The 20,373-nt window shown below is 44.9% G+C and overlaps 1 protein-coding gene across 1 annotated transcript in view; it reads left to right on the top strand.

The window, feature by feature from the left end:
- RDH13 (retinol dehydrogenase 13) overlaps window positions 1–13,936 on the top strand; it is a 47,681-nt gene extending 33,745 nt beyond the window's left edge. Inside the window, exons 7-11 of the transcript XR_009530688.1 lie at window positions 6,928–7,095; window positions 7,344–7,379; window positions 12,852–12,989; window positions 13,084–13,126; window positions 13,214–13,936. The gene's annotated coding sequence lies outside the window, so the exon portion shown is untranslated. The remainder of the gene's footprint in view (window positions 1–6,927; window positions 7,096–7,343; window positions 7,380–12,851; window positions 12,990–13,083; window positions 13,127–13,213) is intronic.
- Window positions 13,937–20,373: the final 6,437 nt, after the last annotated feature.

The following is a 20,373-nucleotide window of genomic DNA, read 5'->3' on the forward strand; positions in this document are numbered from 1 at the left end:
AAGCTGTACTTCACTACCCTGACAGCAGAGGGCACCCTTGTACTAAAAACTTTATAGTAGCAATCACGAGCATTAAATATATATTTAGGAATACATCGAACAAGAAATGTGCAAATCACCCCAAAGCCAACAGCTCTGTTCATAGAAATACATGGGCAAAAATAGGAATTATCAAACATTGCCACCAAAAGAAGCCACCCACCCCCCCTCCAAAAATGAGAATCCAAAAATTCAGTTGATATACACCTAAGAGCAGAATTGCTAAGTCATGTGGTAACAACTTGAGGAACTGCCAGATTGTTTTCCACCCAAGTTCGGAAAAACATTATTCACAACAGGCAAAAAGTGGAAGCAACCCAAGTGTCCATCACCAGATGAATGGTGGTCTATCCACACAATGGAATATTATTTAGTCATTAAAAAGGAACGAAGCACTGACACATGTCATAACATAGATAAACCTTGAAAACATTATGCTACGTGGAATTGCCACCTGGAAATATATTTATGGAATGCCTTTTCTGTGTTTAAGGAGGGCAAATCCTTGCACTAGGCAAAAGAATCCGTTTTTTAAAAAAAAGGTATATGCAGGAGAAAAACTTCAGAATTTAATGAGTGGCCTTAAACTAAATACATAACGGAGCTTAAGATGTTCAGTGAAAGATAGCATCTTTGGGGGGTATTGCCCTTTACACTCCAGCCCATAACATGGAGTGAAGCCAAAACTGTGACCAGGCTTGGGGATAGTTTTTCCATTTATCTCCCCCCCTTACACACACCATTAGGAACTTCCTCGGGGCAGAATCTCCTTGTTGGTATCTGTTCAATTTACAGATGCAGACTCAGCAATTCCTCCCTCAAAATGTAGCCTATGAATATATATGCATGTGGGAGACATGATGTGTTGATTACATCTGTAAAAGCATGTCAATTGCATTTCTTTAATACAGCAAGGCTGGAAACAATGTAAAAGCCAGCAATACGGGTCATCTTAAGCAAATAATGGTGCATCCAAGGAAAGGAACATTTTGCAGCTGTTAGTAAGCACCAACGCTATTTTGCTGTTATTTTTATTTTATTTTATTTTTTTGCTGTTATTTTAAAACACATCGTATGGGAGAAGTGTCCAATGAGGGCATAGTGAAATGTGGGTGGATGGGACTTACGTGCCTGGACCCCAGCCAGTGGGGACACCATAGCACCTGCAGCAAGACAGTAGAGAGAGGGGCAGGAGATAAACACAATACCTCACGAATAGGCACTATTTTCCTCACGTGGCCAGGACCAACCATCATTAACGTGTCCAAGAGAGAGCTTAAAATGAGAGTCCGTCCAAGGAGCTCTTTGGGGCTGGAAATTCAGGAGAGGGTCATCTCCTTAGAGGTGACACACCAGGAGGATGTTCCCGGGGTTGGAGGCAATGGTAAGAGAAGGTGTAGGCTGACGGTGAAGGTTTGGTGGATCTGATGAAATGGAATTGAGAAGAGGAGAAGGCAGAGGGGAGTGAGCCAGAGAGAGGAGCAAACTTGTCTTGAACCGCCGAAGCTGAGGATGGAAGATTTCGGAAGAGCCTGGGATCACACGTGCCAGAGAGCATGGAGAAGCACAGGGAAGCTGGCGTGGGGGGGAGAAGTTGTGGACTGAACCAAGGGCTGATGACTCCTCCCTGCCAGCCTCCACCGTTGTCTTGACATCTTCCACTCCAGGGTCTCCCCAAAATGAACATGAGCAGTGGCCAGAGCTGTGCACTCGAATGAGGCGTTGTGCAGCGGAGAACCTTGGGGGGTGGTTCACAGTTACGAGGGCTCCTCCATGGCTGGCTGAGGCTAACGAGCTCTTGACTTCCTCTTGAAATCCTTTCTGCTGAACCAGGCATCAACCAGGAAGACCCCCAGGATCACCAGAAACATTGCAGCCAGAGCCAAGCGGACGACGTTCTCTGCATCGTGGTTCCCAGGGGCAGTATCTGGGGACAGAGACAGAGAACTTCCTGATGTGGAAACTTGCCCAGTCTCACATCAGAGCCCCAGACTCTTTTTTTTTTTTGGCCTCACCGCTGGGCATGTGGGATCTTAGTTCCGTGACCAGGGATGGAACCCCGCCCCCTGCATTGGAAGCACGGTGTCTTTATCACTGGACCACCAGGGAAGTCCCCAGAAGCCCCAGACTTTTTAAAAATTTGATTTATTTATTTTTGGCCGAGGCACGCAGCTTGCGGGATCTTAGTTCCCCAACCAGGGATCAAACCCAGGCTCTTGGCAGTGAAATTGTGGAGGCCTAACCACTGGATGGCCAGGGAATTCCCAAAAATTGTTTTTAAAAATTGAAGTATAGTTGATGTACGATATTATATGTTACAGGTGTACAATATAGTGATTCACAATTTTAAAAGATTACACTCCATTTACAGTTATTATAAAATGTTGGCTCTATTCCCCGTGTTGTACAATATATCCTTGTACCTTATTTTATACCTAACAGTCTTAACAGAAGCCCCAGATTCGAAAATCATCATAGTTTCCTACAGCTGCGGTAACAAATTACCACAAACTTAGTGGCTTACAGCAGCACTAATGTCTTATGATTCTGGAGGTCAGAAGTCCAAATGGGTCTCACTGGGCTTAAATCAAGGTGTTGGCAGGGCTGCATGCCCTCTGGAGGTTCTGGGAAAGAATCTGTTTTCTTGCCTGGCCCAGCTTCCAGAGGCGGCCTGACTTTGTTCGCTCACGGCCCCTTCCTCCATCTTCAAATCTGTCAGTGACGAGTTGAGTCATTCCTGTATCACATCACTCTGACACTATTTCTTCTACGTTCAAAAACCCCTGTGATGCACTCAGCCTGCTGGGTTAATCCAGGGTGGTCTCCTTATTCGCAACCTTAAATCAACCGTAATTCCCCTTGGTGGTACCGGATTCACAGGTTCTGGGGAGGAGGGTGTGGACATCTTTGGGGCACAGTTATTCTGCCTATCACAATTGTTTTCTCATCCGCTCGGTTTGATTATTCTCAGCCAGGTAGCCCTGTTTGAACTGAGAACTCCCGAGTACCAGAATCATGGCATGGCGTTGTTCAGGTTGTTAACTGCATAAAAGCAGTCGGTCAGTGGGTGGATAGGAGTATAACTATTCTGCTCTCCTCTCACCAGATCATAAGCCCTAGCTGAAGGCAATGGTTACTTCTAGGACTGATTTTTTTTTTTTGGCCACGCTGCACGGCTTGTGGGATCTTAGTTCCCCTACCAGGGATCGAACCTGGGCCCTTAGCAGTGAGAGCACAGAGTCCTAACCACTGGACAGCCAAGGAATTCCCTAGGACTGATTTTTTTCTTCCAAGTAATGAAACAGCATTTTAGGGGATAATGACTTGTAGTGGGTTGAACAGTGCCCCTCTCTCCTCCCAAGATGTGTCTGTCCAGAATCTCAGAATGTGACCTTAGTTGGTATTCCATATAAGGGTCTTGAAGATGTAATTAAGGGAAGGATCTTAAGTCCTCCAGTCCTGGATTAGGGTGAGTCCTAATCCAATGATGAGCGTGCTTATTAGAGGCAGAAAAGGAGAAAATGGAGGGCAGAGATTGCAGTGATGCATCTACAAGCCAAGGGAGGCCAAGAATTGCATCCACCAGCAAGCAGCGGGGATAGAGGCATGGAGTGGATTTTCCTTTAAAGCCTCCAGAAGGAACCAACCCTGATGACACCTTGATTTTGGCCTCCAGAACTGTGAGAGAATAGTTTTTTTTAATTGTACATTTTTACAATTAAAATTTTTTATTTTTTTTTAAATTCCAATTTTTTATTGGGATAAAATACATATAACATAAATCTACCATCTTAATCCTTTTTAATGTACAGGTCAGTGGTATTAAAGACATGCACACTGTTGTGCCACCCTCACCGCCATCTATCTCCAGAACTCTTGGCATCTTGCAAAACTGAAACTCTGTATCCATTAAATATTTCCCCATTCCTTTGTCCCCATCCCCCCAGGCCCTGGCACCCACCATTCTATTTTCTGTCTCTGTGATTTTGACCACTCATAGAAGTGGAATTATACAGTGTTTGTCTTTTTGTGGCTGGCTTATTTCACTTGGCATAATGTCAATTTCCTGTTCTTTCAAGCATCCAACTTTGTGGTAATTTGTAGGGCAGCACTAGGAAACTAATACAGGGCTCTTCTAGTAACTTATCAATACTGTGTCGAGGTGAAGGTCTAAAAGGATTATGAGAAGTATGCTCAATAGCTGGGGCTGCCCCTGATTTCCCTCACCTCAGACTAACTTCACCTAGAGCAGGATATGCCCCAACAATATTACTCATTGTTGCTTTTATTTCTTTTTTTTTTTAAAGGTGGAATTTTTTTTAAAGATTTTTTTTTGATGTGGACCATTTTTAAAGTCTTTACTGAATCTGTTACAATATTGCTTCTTTTTAAAAATAGATTTATTTATTTATGTATTTGTGGCTGCGTTGGGTCTTTGTTGCTGCGCGCGGGCTTTCTCTAGTTGTCGCGAGCGGGGGCTACTCTTCATTGCAGTGCGCGGGCTTCTCATTGTGGTGGCTTCTCTTGTTGCAGAGCATGGGCTCTAGGCGCGCGGGGTTCAGTAGTTGTGGCACGTGAGCTCAGTAGTTCTGGGTCGCGGGCTCTAGAGCGCAGGCTCAGTAGTTGTGGCACATGGGCTTAGTTGCTCCGCGGCACGTGGGATCTTCCCAGACCAGGGCTTGAACCCGTGTCCCCTGCATTAGCAGGTGGATTCTTAACCACTGCACCACCAGGGAAGTCCACATTCCTGTCAGGCATGTGGGAACCTTAGCTCCCGGACCAGGGATCGAACCTGCACCCCCTGCATTGGAAAGCGAAGTCTTAACCACTGGACCACCAGGGAAGTCCCTAAAGGTGGAAGCTTTAATTAACGGAATTAATTTTTTAAAAGCCAGCTTTTGGTTGTTTTGGGTTTTATGAAGTTTTTTGTTTTTTGTTTTAATACTTTTTTTTTGGCTGAGCCTTGTGGGATCTTAGTTTCCTGATCAGGGGTGGAACCCGTGTCCCCTGCAGTGGAAGCTTGGGTCCTAACCACTGGACAGCCAGGGAAGCCCCTCACTGTTGCTTTTTCAGGGCTAAGGTCCCCTCCATCTCTGCCCCATGTTTTCAACCCCAGTAGCACTGGGTCTGCAGTCCCCATCAGGCACTCTTTGGTCACAGGTCAACAAGCTGACATTTGAAAATGGCTCTGCCCCATAGCCCCTCATACACTGATGGAAATGTCCTTTATCCTTTGAGTTTTACTACTGATTCTCTAGGGCTGTGCTTCCCCATATGGGAGCCGTTAGGCACTCAGTGGCTGCAGGGCACATCACGTGCCTATTGCAGCTGAGGAAGTGAATTTTAAGTTTTATTTAATTTTCATTAACTTAAAGCAAAAGACCTGCCTCTAGCTAGCTGCTGCCATAGTCTGGGAGTGCCGGGAGCAGGCGGGAAGCGTGGGGACCCCTCACCTCTCTCTGGGAGCATCAGGACATCACTGGGTTCTGACCAGAGGTAGGGGAAGTTCTTGTGTAGACCGTGGTAGCATCTGTAGGTCCCCGGGTGCATCAGGAAGATGGCATTCACAGGAACGTCGGCCTCAAGAGCCCCAGCTTTGTACTTGGAGCTTAGGTTCTACTCTTCCGTTCCTGGAAAGAGCGAATGCGTCAGACCAGGTCTCTGAGTGATGCCGCAGCCTGAGCCTCTTAGAGGGGGTCTTCTTGGAGGAGCAGCCCTGGTGAGCCGAGAGGGAGGGTTTTCTGTACACACCTGGGACGGAAGAGAGCCCAGGTGGTGAGTGGGCAGGCGCCTCCACCCGCTGCCTCCCGATCTGACCTGAGCACGTCTTCCTAACGCCCAGAAGGCGTCCTTCCTGTCCTGCTGCGCTTGTCGGGAGCTCGAGGCCTCTCCACTTTTGCCCTTGTTTCCTCTGTGTCTCTTTTTCTCCCTGATTCATTCAGTCTCCATTACTGTTCCTCTCACCCAGGAGTCCTTACTGTGACTCAAAAGGTCCTACAGGGGGGCTTCCCTGGTGGTGCAGTGGGTTAAGAATCCGCCTGCCAAGGCAGGGGACGTGGGTTTGAGCCCTGGTCCGGCAAGATCCCACATGCCGCAGAGTAACTAAGCCCGTGCGCCACAACTACTGAGTCTGCGTGCCATAACTACTGAAGCCCGTGTACCTAGAGCCCATGCTCCGCAACAAGAGAAGCCCGCGCACTGCAATGAAGAGTAGCCCCCGCTCACCGCAACTAGAGAAAGCCTGCATGCAGCAATGAAGACCCAACACAGCCAAAAATAAAGAAATAAATTCATTTTAAAAAAAGAACCCTATATAAGACATCAAATACTCAGGAATTTACATATTTCTCAGATTAAAGGAAGGTCATTGATCATCCCAAGCAAACTAAACACTCATTTCTAGTGAGTTGATATTAATGCCCCCATCAGAGATTTTTGGTCAGGACATAAACCTTGGAATGCAGCCATTCAGGCAAAATTTACTCTTGGTTGAACCTTTTCATACCTACTATTACTACGGAGAATCCATATCGTACAAAAGAACTGGTCTTCCAGGCATCTTGCCTGGACCCATATTGCTCTCCACCAAATTCTCTAGTTTGATTTGGGTCTGCAACACCATCCCTAATAGTTTCCTATATTAGATTCAGTCTTTTCGAACTACATTTCACCTCATTTTTTGGGGGGTGGGTAAAGCTTCCTTCAGTTCTTCTATGGTAGATAAACAAATCATTGTGGAGAGCATGGCACAAATCTCCCACGTCTTTGTGGCTGTAAGATCACAGCAGGAAACCCACAGAGTAACTCATGCCCAGCGGGGTGATACGGTGGAGGGTTGAGAGGCAAAGCCTTAGCCTTGCACAAGCAGCGGTTCCCCTTTTTGTTTAGCAGGGGATGTTGTCACTCTCCGGCAAGGGGTTTAAAGCCCCAGGCTGTTGCATCCATGGGTGTGTCCTGCTGCGAAGATCTGCTGCCCAGTTGGCTGTGCTGCGTGGTGTGGAGCTGTGGGCTTAGGCACTGCCATGTCCCTGGGGGTCATTCTTCTGCTTGGACTTGGTGAGTGGGGCAAGGGAAGTTGTTGGGGGGGGCTGGTGAGGGAAGAGGATGTAGATTAGAGGTTTATAACCTGGGTTCCTCTTGTGGGACTCTTCCTTTATGAGGTCCTGGGGCCGGTGATTTATAGAGAGATCACCCATAGGGCCACTTTTCTTCAGTTTGGTCTAGATGTGATGCCCTGAGCTCAGGTGTTTGGGAATCACTGTATTATTGGGAGACATCTCTTACCAAGTCTTTCTCTATTTTAGTGTTTTGCTGGGATCAAAGGATTCGGGCACAAACGGGTGAGTGTTTTCTCCCTTTTCTGCCTAGAGAACTCTGAATTGGGCTGAGTGGACTGAGGGATGAGCTTGAGTAGCCTTGAAAGAATCCCAGCCTTTAACCTGCACCACCTCTTCATCCACTCGTCGTATTATTTATTTTTTATGTGTTAATTCTTCACCATTATGCCAATCTTCGGTGGAAAACCTCTCCCCTTCTCTAGAAAGCTTCCTGATCCCCTGCTATTCCCCATCAGCACAGATGAGTCAAGAAGGGAATGCCCAGGTTTTCAAATAATGCAGAAAGGGAACACAGTTGAGGTCGACATTCACAACGCAGGCACAGAGAACTGGGGACATTTGTACGGGCACCAGATCCCCCTGTGGGTATGGGACCATCACCCGTTGGGTGTGTTGTGTGTCCTTTCCATTTGCCATCACCTCAACTGCTTCCGTCTCCCTCATCTATGGAAGGTTTGTTCATAAGGAAGGTACTCTTGCTCAGGAGGCAGACTTGCAGTAAAATGAAGACCTCAACATTTACTTGTTCTGGGACATTTTGCAAGCAGTTTTCCTGCATTTGGGTCCCAAGTTCCTTCTTTCTAAAATGAAATAACGGGAGTCCAGTGGTTAGGACTTGGCGATTTCACTGCCATGGCCTGGGTTCAATCTCTGGTTGGGGAACTAAGATCCCACAAGCCACGGGGCATGGCCAAAAAAAAAAAAAAAAAAAGAATGGTGTTGCATCAGTTACGATACAGTGCATGTCAAGCTCAGACAACATTTTGCTCAGATTAGGGGTCATTGCGTAATGTTTACAATTGCTAGATAACATTTATTGAGGTTTTCCCATTGCCAAGGGCTATTCTCAGCTTTTGTATATATGATCTCATTTTAATCTTATTAACTCCACCAAGAGGTAAGTTAATTTTTTCATATTCCAGATATACTGAGCCCTGGATGTGACCTTGAAATTGTACTATGTGTTTGGCATAGGTTTTTAATAAATTAATTAAAGTATAATTGAAGTACAAATATTATATTCATTTCAGGTGTGCTACATAATGATTTGACATTTATATACATTATGAAATGGTCACCACAATAAGTCTAGTAACCATCTGTGCCCATATAAAGTTATTATTACATTATTATTGACCACATTCCCTATGCTGTATATTTCATCCCTGTAATATATTTATTAGATCACTTAATGTTTGTACTTCTTAAACCCCTTCACTTATGTTGGCAGCCACCTGTTTATTTCTCTCTGGTTCTGTGACTCTATTTTCATTTTGTTTGTTTGTTTTGTTCTTTAGATTCCACATATAAGTGTGAGCGTATGGTATTTGTCTTTTCTCTGACTTATTTCACTCAGCAGAATACCCTCTAGATCCACCCATGTCGTCACAAATGGCAAGATTTTTTTTTTTTTTTTTTGCGGTATGTGGGCCTCTCACTGTTGTGGCCTCTCCCGTTGTGGAGCACAGGCTCCGGACGCGCAGGCTCAGCGGCCATGGCTCACGGGCCCAGCCCGCGGCATGTGGGATCTTCCCGGACCGGGGCACGAACCCGTGTCCCCTGCATCGGCAGGCGGACTCTCAACCACTGCGCCACCAGGGAAGCCCGGCAAGATTTTTTTAATGACTAATATGCCATTGTGTATATGCCATTGTGTATACCTATATATCACATCTTCTTTATTCATTTACTGATGGACAATTAGGATTGCTTCTATGTCTTGGCTGTTGTAAATAGTCCTGCTATGAACACTGGGGTGCATGTATCTTTTAGAATTTGTGTTTTCATTTTTTTTCGAATGTATACCCAGGAGTGATAGTTCTATTTTTAGTTTTTTGAGAAGTCTCCATACTGTTTTCCATAGTGGCTACTCCAATTTACATTCCCACCAACAGTGTATGAGGGTTCCCTTTTCTCCACATCCTTGCCAACACTTGTTATTTGTGGTCTTTGTGATGATAGCCATACCGACTGGTGTGAGAGAATGTCTCGTTGTGTTTTTTTAAAATTAATTAATTAATTAATTAATTAATTTTTGGCTACATTGGGTCTTCATTGCTGTGTGTGGGCTTTCTCTACTTGTGGCAAGCGAGGGCTTCTCTTTGTTGCTGTGCGCGGGCTTCTCATTGCAGTGGCTTCTCTTGTTGCGGAGCACAGGCTCTAGGCACATGGGCTTCAGTAGCTGTGGCTCACGGGCTCTAGAGCGCAGGCTCAGTAGTTGTGGTGCACAGGCTTACTTGCTCTGTGGCATGTAGGATCTTCCCGGACCAGGGCTCGAACCCGTGTCCCCTGCATTAGTAGGCAGATTCTTAACCACTGCGCCACCAGGGAAGTCCCTGGTTGTGGTTTTGATTTGCATTTCTCTGATGATTAACGATATTGAGCATCTTTTCGTGTGCCTGTTGGCCATCTGTCTGTCTTCTTTGGAAAAATGTCTATTCAGTTCTTCTGCTCATTTTAAATCAGGTTGTTTGGGTTTTTTTGCTGGTGCTTTGTATAAGCTGTTTACATATTTTGGGTACTAACCCCTTGTTGGTCGTATCATTTGCAAATATTTTCTCCTATTCAGTAGGTTGTGTTTTCATTTTTTAAAAAATCTTTATTTATTTATTTATTTTTGGCTGTATTGGGTCTTAGTTGCGGCACGTGGGATCTCTTGTTGTGGCCCACAGGCTCTTCGATGTGGCACGCAGGCTTCTCTCTAGTTGTGGTGCACAGGCTCCAGAACACGTGGACTGTGTAGTTGTGGTGCATGGGCTCCAGAGTGCATGGGCTCTGTAGTTGTGGCATGCGGGCTCTCTAGTTGTGGTGCGTGGACTCGATAGTTGCGGTATGAGGGCTTAGTTGCCCCGCGGCATGCGGGATCTTAATTCCCCGACCAGGGATCGAACCCAAGTCCCCTGCATTGGAAGGCAGATTCTTAACCACTGGACCACCAGGGAAATCCCTGTCTTTTCATTTTGTCAATGTTTTCTTTTGCTGTGTAAAAGCTTTTATGTTTAATTAAGTCCCATTTGTTTATTTTTGCTTTTTTTCCCTTTGCTTTTAGGGAGATAGATTTTAAAATATTGCTACAATTTATGTCAAGGAGTGTTCTGCCTATATTTTATTCTAGGAATTTTATGGTTTCCAAGCTTACATGTAGGTCTTTAATCCATTTTGAGTTTATTTTTGTATATGGTGTTAGAGAATGTTGTAACCTCATTCTTTTACATGTAGCTGCCTGGTTTTCCCAGCACCACTTATTGAAAAGACTGTCTTTTCTTCATTGTATATTCTTGCCTTCTTTGTTGCAGATTAAGTGGGTTTATTTCTGGGCTTTCTGTCCTGTTCCATTGATCTATATGTCTGTTTTTATGCCAGTACCATACTGTTTCGATTATTGTAGCTTTGTAGTATAGACTGAAGTGGGGAGTGTGATAAATCCAGGTCTATTCTTCTTTCTCAAGGTTGTTTTGACTATTTGAGGTCTTTTGTGTTTTCATAAGAATTTTAAAATTATTTGTTCTAGTTCTGTGAAAAATGCCATTGGTATTTTAATAGGGATTGCATTGAATCTGTGGATTGCCTTAGGTAGTATGGCTATTTTTTTTTTTTTTTTTTTTGCGTTACACGGGCCTCTCACTGCTGTGACCTCTCCCGTTGCGGAGCACAGGCTCCAGATGCGTAGGCTCAGCGGCCATGGCTCACGGGCCCAGCCGCTCCGCGGCATGTGGGATCCTCCCGGACCGGGGCACGAACCCGTGTCCCCTGCATCGGCAGGCGGACTCTCAACCACTGCGCCACCAGGGAAGCCCTATGGCTATTTTAACAGTGTTAATTTTTCCAATCCATAAACATGATGTATCTTTCTCTCTGTGTCGTCTTCAATTTCTTTCATCAATGTTTTATAGTTTTCTGAGTACAGGTCTTTTATCTCCTTAGGTAGGTTTATTCCTAGATATTTTATTCTTTTTGATGTAATGGTAAATGGGATTGTTTCCTTAATTTCTCTTTCTGATATTTTGTTGTTAGTGTATAGAAATGCAATAGATTTCTGTATATTAATTTTACATCTTACAACTTTACCGAATTCATTGATGAGCTCTAGTATTAGTTTGGTGGTGTCTAGGATTTTTTTAATATATAGTATCATGTCAACTGCAAACAGGGAGCTTCACTTCTCCTTTACAGTTCAAATGACTTTTGCTTATTTTTCTTGTCTGATTTCTGTGTCTAGGACTTCCAATACTATGTGAATAAAAGTGGTGAGAATGGACATCCGGGTCTTTATTTCTGATTTCAGAGGAAATGCTTTTGGCTTTTCACTGTTGAGTATGATGTTGGCTGTAGGTTTGTCTTATATGGTCTTTATGTTGATGTATATATGTTCCCTCTATGCCCACTTTGCTGAGAGTTTTTATAATGCCAAGCAATGATATTTGTTCTTAAGTTGACAGGGAAGACTAACATTGGATTAAAATGGGTAGATTAAAGATGATCTGCTTCAGTCATCCAGTGTCTGGTGATGGCTATCAAAGTTATCACTCACTCCAGTCAAAAATGCTCCTGTGAATTTCTTATCCAATGGAATCTTTGACATCTGCTCAGACACCTAATGAGAATCTTGGCAGAACTCTCAACAAATCTGAGAACCTCCTCCTTGTATTGGTCTTCCCATCTCAATAGATGCCATCCATCCTCTCCAATGATCAGTTCATTGAGAATGCTATACGGTGCCCCTCTTCTGCTCAGTGCCCATCTGCTCCATCTCTACATCTCAAAGCTCATCATTTCTATCCTCAAAAACTCTTCAAATCCACTCCCTTTTATTTTTCATCACCACCACATTGTCATTACATGATCATTTGTCATGCAGCTGCCTGTAGCATGTTCCCTAATTGTCCCTCCACTTTCCACCTGGCCCCTTAAATTCATTTATCACACCAGAAATGTAGTAATTTAAAAAATTACAACCTCACTGCTTGTTAATCCCTTTGTGGGTCATTATTACATTTAGACTTAAATCCAGACTCTTCTCCTCAGCTTCCAGTGTTTGGGACCTTTGCTGATATCTCCTGACCTTTCTATCTTTACCAAGAGCCATTTTTCACATTAAGTACCATTTGTCCTTTCTGTGTGTGGGTCACACAAAACTCCTTCTCACCTGTGAGTTTGCATATGTTGTTCCCTCTTCCTGGAAGGCAGTTCTTCTTGCACTTCGGAGATCTCTGTGTTTCTTATCCTTCAGGGATCATCTCCCAAAGAAATCTCTCTTATAATGCAGGGTAGATAGTTTTATCATATAATAAGAGTAACAACTTCTGTGTATTGGTTCACATGTCTAGACTCTGTTATTGGGTAGATTCACTACAGTTTCCAAAACATCCAGTAACTTGCCTTGTATATGGAAGACACACAATAAATATTTATTGAATGGATGAATTAATCCAAGAGGAGATCAATAACAGATCTTTACTGTTTACTAATTCCTAGATCTACCTGAAGTCTACCTAAATCCTCCTGGAGATGGATACCTTCCCATTGTGATTGTGACTTCAGTCATCAGCATTCTACCTTTCCTCTTCCTCCTTACCTTACTCCTCTGCCGGTGCTGGTGTCGAGCCAAAAACAGTACGTCCTGGAGGGGGAAGAGTTAACCTGGGAGGAGTGTGGGGAGGGGCTTTGTGGGTCCCCTACCAGGACTCTGATCATGGACTCTCTGTAGGAGCCACGGAGGATGACACCAAGAACCACGTGGATGATGACAGGTAGGAAAGCGTGGACTCTGAGTAGAGGTTGCTGTGTCTGTCTCATTTCTCAGACCTACCTTAACGCGTCTGTCTCCTTTCCCTTAGCTCCAGCGCAGACATGGACTCCCAGGAAGAAAATCAGCGTACGAGGAGTGAGAAGTAGGGGTAGCCAGGGTGGGGAAGATAGAAGGCATCGTAGGAGAAGCCGGGAAGGTTGGGGCAAACCTCACCGGGCGTGATGTCACTGCCCTTCCCCAATTTCAGTCACCCATCTCTGGACGGCAAGACTGGATAATCTGAAGGCTCTCCTGGAAGCCTATCCTCTCCTCTTTTCTTGCATGATGTCTCAGTGGATATCCTGCCTGAGGAGGACAGACAAATGGACATGCGTGTGAGTCTTTCCTCCTTCCCCTGCTCCCTCCCCCAGGTGTCCTCCCCTCACTCTGTATCTTCATGCTGGCAGGCCCCCCCAGAGGAAGACCCACCAGAGTCTTCCAAGTCTTCTGCTCAGCTACACCGGGACCCCCTGACAGGGAGCGGGGATTCACTCCTGTCCTGCACCATTGAGGATTCCTCAAAATGGCCCTGTGTGTATGCCACCTTCACCTTGTCCAGAGAGCAGAGCCAGAACTGGCTGTGTGGACTCCAGGGTTCAAGTGCCCCTTAAGGAAAATGGGGTTTCGTGAATTGTCCTACTTATGTACCCACGCCACTCATCACCTTGGAGCCCCCGCAAAGACTCAAGAATAGAGAAGCCTTGTCAACCGTGAAGAAATCTGGGACGCATCACATATCTCTCAGTGGATTCCTGGTTCCTTGTGTATTTACCCACTCATTTGCTTATTTAACAAATGTTCACAGAAGTTGACTCTTTCTTTGGACCTGTGCTGATGATATACATATTAGTAAGATACGGCTTCTGGTCTTTTTTTTTTTTCCTTCTGTTTTGCATATTGGTTTTTATTTCAAATCAATGTCAAAGAGAACAATTGCAAAAATAGGACAAAAACTCCAATTTACCCTTCACTTGGCATAGCTTCTGGTCTTAAGGAACTCATGGTCTACTGAGAGAGGCACATCCCATGATCTGGCCCTTAGCAAAGAGGGAGCAGGCAGTGAGGATGAGTTGGGTCACTGAGCAGGAGCAGCTGTCCAGGCGTGTTTAAGGAGAGCTCACTGGTACCAAATACAAGGAGAGGCCAAGAAGTAAGAGGCGGGCTTCCCTGGTGGCACAGTAGTTAAGAATCCGCCTGCCAATGCAGGGGACTTGGGTTCGAGCCCTGGTCAGGGAAGAGCCCACATACCACGGAGCATCTAAACCTGTGCACTACAACTACTGGGCCTGCGCTCTAGAGCCTGTGAGCCGCAACTATTGAGCCCACGTGCCACAACTACTGAAGCCCACGTGCCTAGAGCCTGTGCTCCGCAACAAGAGAAGCCACTGCAATGAGAAGCCCATGCACTGCAAGGAAGGGTAGCCCCCCCAACTCGCCACAACTAGAGAAAGCTCGTGTGCAGAAACAAAGACCCAACGCAGCCAAAAATAAATAAATAAAATTTATAAAAAGAAGGAAGAGTCAAGTTGGGCAAGGAGGAGGGCCTTTTCTGGCGGTCCAGTGGTTAAGACTTGGCACTTCCACTGCAGGGGGCGCAGGTTGGATCCCTGGTCGGGGAACTAAGGTCCTGCATGCCACGTTACAAAAAAATTGGGTAGGGCCTCCCTGGTGGCGCAGTGGTTGAGAGTCCGCCTGCCGATGCAGGGGATACGGGTTCGTGCCCCGGTCTGGGAGGATCCCATATGCCGCGGAGCGGCTGGGCCCGTGAGCCATGGCCGCTGGGCCTGCGCATCCGGAGCCTGTGCTCCGCAACGGGAGAGGCCACAACAGTGAGAGGCCCGCATACCGCAAAAAAAAAAAAAAAAAAAAAAAAAAAAATTGGGCAAAGAGGCAGTTCCTAATGGAGTTTCAGTCTAACGTTCTAGGAGTTTCTGAGAGCTGAAGCCTTTGGAGCAGCAAAAAATGAACAAGGAAATGTTCTTTGTAAAGGAACCAAATTACAATAATTCAACTACAGAAGAGTTACTCTTGGGGAAGGGAATGATGCAGAGGGTGTTTAGGCCGCGGGGTTTATGGTTTTCCCCTAGTTTTGGTGAACTTCCCCCTTTAGTTATGCAATTAAAATAAATAGAACACAAACTTAAAAGCTTTTGCACAACAAAGGAGAACGTAAACAAGACAAAAAGACAGCCCTCAGAATGGGAGAAAATATTTGCAAATGAAGCAACTGACAAAGGATTAATCTCCAAAATTTACAAGCAGCTCATGCAGCTCAATATCAAAAAAACAACCCAACCCAAAAATGGGCATAAGACCTAAATAGACATTTCTCCAAAGAAGATATACAGATTGCCAACAAGCACATGAAAGGATGCTCAACATCACTAATCATTAGAGAATGCAAATCAAAACTACAATGAGATATCATCTCACACTGGTCAGAATGGCCATCATCAAAAACAGGGCTTCCCTGGTGGTGCAGTGGTTGAGGGTCTGCCTGCCGATGCAGAGGACACAGGTTTGTGCCCCAGTCCTGGAGGATCCCACATGCCGCGGAGTGGCTGGGCCTGTGAGCCATGGCCACTGAGCCTGCGCATCCAGAGCCTGTGCTCCGCAACGGGAGAGGCCACAACAGTGAGAGGCCCGTGTACCGCAAAAAAAAAAATCTACAAACAGTAAATGCTGGAGAGGGTGTGGAGAATAGGGAACCCTCTTGCACTGTTGGTGGGAATGTAAATTGATACAGCCACTATGGAGAACAGTATGGAGGTTCCTTAAAAAACTAAAAATAGAACTACCATACAACCCAGCAATCCCACTACTGGGCATATACCCTGAGAAAACCATAATTCAAAAAGAGTCATGTACCACAATGTTCATTGCAGCTCTATTTACAATAGCCAGGACATGGAAGCAACCTAAGTGTCCATCGACAGAAGAATGGATAAAGAAAATGTGGCACATATATACAATGGAATATTAGCCATAAAAAGAAATGAAATTTGAGTTATTTGTAGTGCGGTGGATGGACCTAGAGTCTGTCATACAGAGTGAAGTAAGTCAGAAAGAGAAAAACAAACACCGTATGTTAACACATATATATGGAATCTAAAAAAAAAAAAAAAGGTTCTGAAGAACCTAGTGGCAGGACAGGAATAAAAGTGCAGATGTAGAGAATAGACTTGAGGACACGGGGAGGAGGAAGGGTAAGCTATGACAAAGTGAGAGAGTGGCATGGACATATATACACTACCAAATGTAAAATAGATAGCTAGTGGGAAGCAGCCGCATAGCACAGAGAGATCAGCTCAGTGCTTTGTGACCACCTAGAGGGGTGGGATAGGGAGGGTGGGAGGGAGGGAGACGCAAGAGGGAAGAGATGGGAACATATGTATATGTATACCTGATTCACTTTGTTGTAAAGCAGAAACTAACGATTGTAAAGCAATTATACTCCAATAAAGATGTTAAAAAAATAAATAGAACACAATCAAAAAGAGATGTGAATGACAGGAGAGGAATTGGAGTTGGTATTAAAAATAATTCAGTAAGTTTTTTTTTTTTTTTTCTTTTTGCGGTATGTGGGCCTCTCACTGTTGTGGCCTCTCCCGTTGCGGAGCACAGGCTCCGGATGCGCAGGCCCAGCGGCCATGGCTCACGGGCCCAGCCGCTCTGCGGCATATGGGATCCTCCCAGACCGGGGCACGAACCCGTATCCCCTGCATCGGCAGGCGGACTCTTAACCACTGCGCCACCAGGGAGGCCCTTCAGTAAGTTTTGATGAGAGGAAGTAAAGAAGAAAGTGAATGGTAGGGTCAGTGAAATGCAGCCAAGTGGTTTGGAATGGAGAGTAGAAGAAATAGAGGGGAATTGAGAATGTGTGTTGATTGATGGAAACAGACCCAGGGAGAGCAGTAATGTGGACGGTGTTGGGGAGTGACATTTGGTGGGAGAGCACAGTAGTAAGAGCTCCGAGTCTAGAATAGCTGGGCTGATTAGGGTTCAGATTCTCTTCTGCACCCGCTAGCTGAATGATCGTGTACACATTTAAAAATTATTCTCTTCAATATCCTGTAATAATCCATAATGGAAAAGAACATGAAAAAGAATATATATACGAGGGACTTCCCTGGTGGCACAGTAGTTTAGAATCCACCTGCCAGGGTAGGGGACATAGGTTCGATCCCTGGTCCAGGAAGGTCCCACATGCTGCGGAGCAACTAGGCCTGTGCACCACAACTGCTGAGCCTGTGCTCCAGAGCCCGAGAGCCACAACTACTGAAGCCCGTGCGCCTAGAGCCTGTGCTCTGCAACAAAAACCACCACAGTGAGAAACACGCGCCGCAACTAGAGAAAGCCCGCATGCAGCAACGAAGACCCAACGCAGCCATAAATAAATAAAATTAATATATAAAAAAAGAATGTATATATGTATAACTGAGTCATTTTGCTGTACACCAGAAACTAACACATCTTCAGTCAACTATACTTCCATTAAAAATTAATAAAAAGATAATTTAAAAATACAAGACAAGGGACACCAAAGATTGCCAGCAAGTCGCTAGAAGCTAGGAGAGAGGCACGCACCAAGTCCCCCCAACTCTGCCCTGACCTCCACCCCGCAGTTCTCAGAAGGAAATCTGCCAGTATCTTGACCTCAGACTTCTACATTCCAGAACCATGACACAATAAATTTCTATTGTTTAAGCAACTCAGTTTGTGATGCTTTGTTACGGCAGCCCTAGCAAGCTAATATACCATCGGACTGGCAAAGATTGGAAGGCTGGGTAATCCCACATTTTTTTAAACTTTTTATTTTACATTGTAGTACAGTTGATTAACAACGTTGTGTTAGTTTCAGGCATACAGCAAAGTGATTCAGTTATACATAGACATGCATCTATTCTTTTTCAAATTCTTTTCCCATTTAGGTTGTTGCAGAGTACTGAGCAGAGTTCCCTGTGCGGTACATAGGTCCTTGTTGCTTATCCATTTTAAGTATAGCATTGTGTACCTGTCAGTCCCAAACTGGGTAACCCCACATGTTGGGGGTATTGGGGAGGTATGGGGGTCCTCTTGCACTGTTGGCGGGGAAGAAACTGGTGCGGCGAATGCAGTGTTCAGTTTGGCAGTAAGTAAATGAAAGATGCACTTAAGAGCTGGCATTTGCTGTTGGGTGCATATTTTAAGGACATTTCACATGTCCACAGAGGCACATGTAGAATGATATTTAGCTCAGAATTGTTGATTTTGGAGATACTTGGATATTATGTGGCTGTCTGTTACTGGGACAGTGGAGGGATAAATGTGTTGGAAGCAAATCGATATTCTACAGATGTATGAATGGACTGTGAAATCTCTGGGCAATGGAGAGACGAATGACGTCCACAGCATCGCACAGTTTACGATACAGTAGACGTTTGCACGGTATGAAATCACGTTTTGCAGAAATGAACTAATTCACGTGAGATATTGTAGAGTTGTTCCTTGGAGATGGAGAAAAGAAATGAGAACTAAAGGGCATACGTCAAGTAAACAAGGGAGAGACTCTGCCTAGATCCACGGGAACGTGTGCCAAACCAGAGGAAAGTGAGCTATTTGGCTCCCAGCACCCAAGCTTCACCTAGAAAAGCACATTTTCTTCTAAGCTCAAGTTTTCTCACCAGAATGGGACTAAAGCAGAAACCGTTTCTCAGGCTTGCGTGAGGATCAAATGAGGGAATGCTTGAAAAGTGAGGAGTGTTATAAAGAGATTTGTGCATCCAAGCTTATCTTGCCCTCTAAGTCCCCGAATGATGTAACCCAGCGGTTCTCAGCTGGGGGTGATTCTGCTCCCCCCAGGGGACAGGAGACGTTTTTTTGGTTGTCACAACTGGAGGGGGCGTAGTGCTAGTGACATCTAGTGGGTGGAGGCCAGGGATGCTGCTACCCCTATTAATACACAGGACAGACCTCCTCTACTGCAGCAAAGAGCCACCTGGTCCAAATGAACTCATTTACGAAACAGAAATAGACTCACAGAGAAAACAAACTTATGGTTACCAAAGCGGGTAGCGGGTGGTGGTGGGGAGGTAAGAGTTTGGGGTTAATAGATACACACTACTTATATATAAAATAGGTAAACAACAAGGACCTACTGTATAGCACAGGGAACTATACTCAATATCTTGTAATAACCTATAAGGGAGAAGAATATGAAAAAGAATATACATACCTACATATATATACATACATACATGCATTTATACATGTAAGAATACACATGTATATGTATGTATGTATAACAATTGCTGTGTGTACAAGTGAAACTAATACAACATTGTAAATTAACTATCCTTCAACTAAGAGAAATAAAAGATCATTAAAAGGAATCACCTGCTGAAGTTGGGCCATCCTGATCTGACCCCTATAATCTCTTCAGTCTTCGTTTTCTCTCACTTAAGTCCAGCTACACCAATCATTTTCTGGTTACATGAAAATGCCAAGCTCTTTATTTCTTTTCTTCTTTTTTTTTTTTTCCGGTACGTGGGCCTCTCGCTGTTGTGGCCTCTCCCGTTGCGCAGCACAGGCTCCGGACGCGCAGGCTCAGCGGCCATGGCTCACGGGCCCAGCCGCTCCACGGCATGTGGGATGTTCCCGGACCAGGGCACGAACCCGTGTTCCCTGATTGGCAGGCGGACTCCCAACCACTGCGCCACCAGGGAAGCCCCAAGCTCTTTATTTCATCAAGACTTTAGGGCAGGCTGAACGTGCTGCCTTTCCTCTATGAATATTTCTTACCATCAGGCATAACCTCAAACATCACCGCTCCAAAGAGAAGTTCCCTGAAACCGTTCTATTACAGAGATCTGTCAGATAGTGTTCTGTGTCAACACCTTGTTCAAAACACTTATCAAAGTTTCCATGCATTTTACCCCGGTAGAGATCTAAAATGCTGCAATAACTTCCCATTCTCCCTTCCCACAGCCCCTGATAACTTCCAGGGTACTTTCTGTCTCTCTGAATTTGCCTATTCTGGATATTTCATATAAATGGAATCATATAATGTGTCGTCTTTTGGGTCTGGATTATTTCACTTAGCCTAATGACTTAAAGGTTCATCCAGGTCATAGCCTGTGTCAGAATTTCATTCCTTTTAAAGGCTGAACAATATTCCACTGTGGTATGTATACACCGCAGTTTATCCTTCCATCAATGGACATTTGAGTT

Source organism: Mesoplodon densirostris, chromosome 19, assembly GCF_025265405.1.
Source record: "Mesoplodon densirostris isolate mMesDen1 chromosome 19, mMesDen1 primary haplotype, whole genome shotgun sequence".
Lineage (NCBI taxonomy): Eukaryota > Metazoa > Chordata > Mammalia > Artiodactyla > Ziphiidae > Mesoplodon > Mesoplodon densirostris.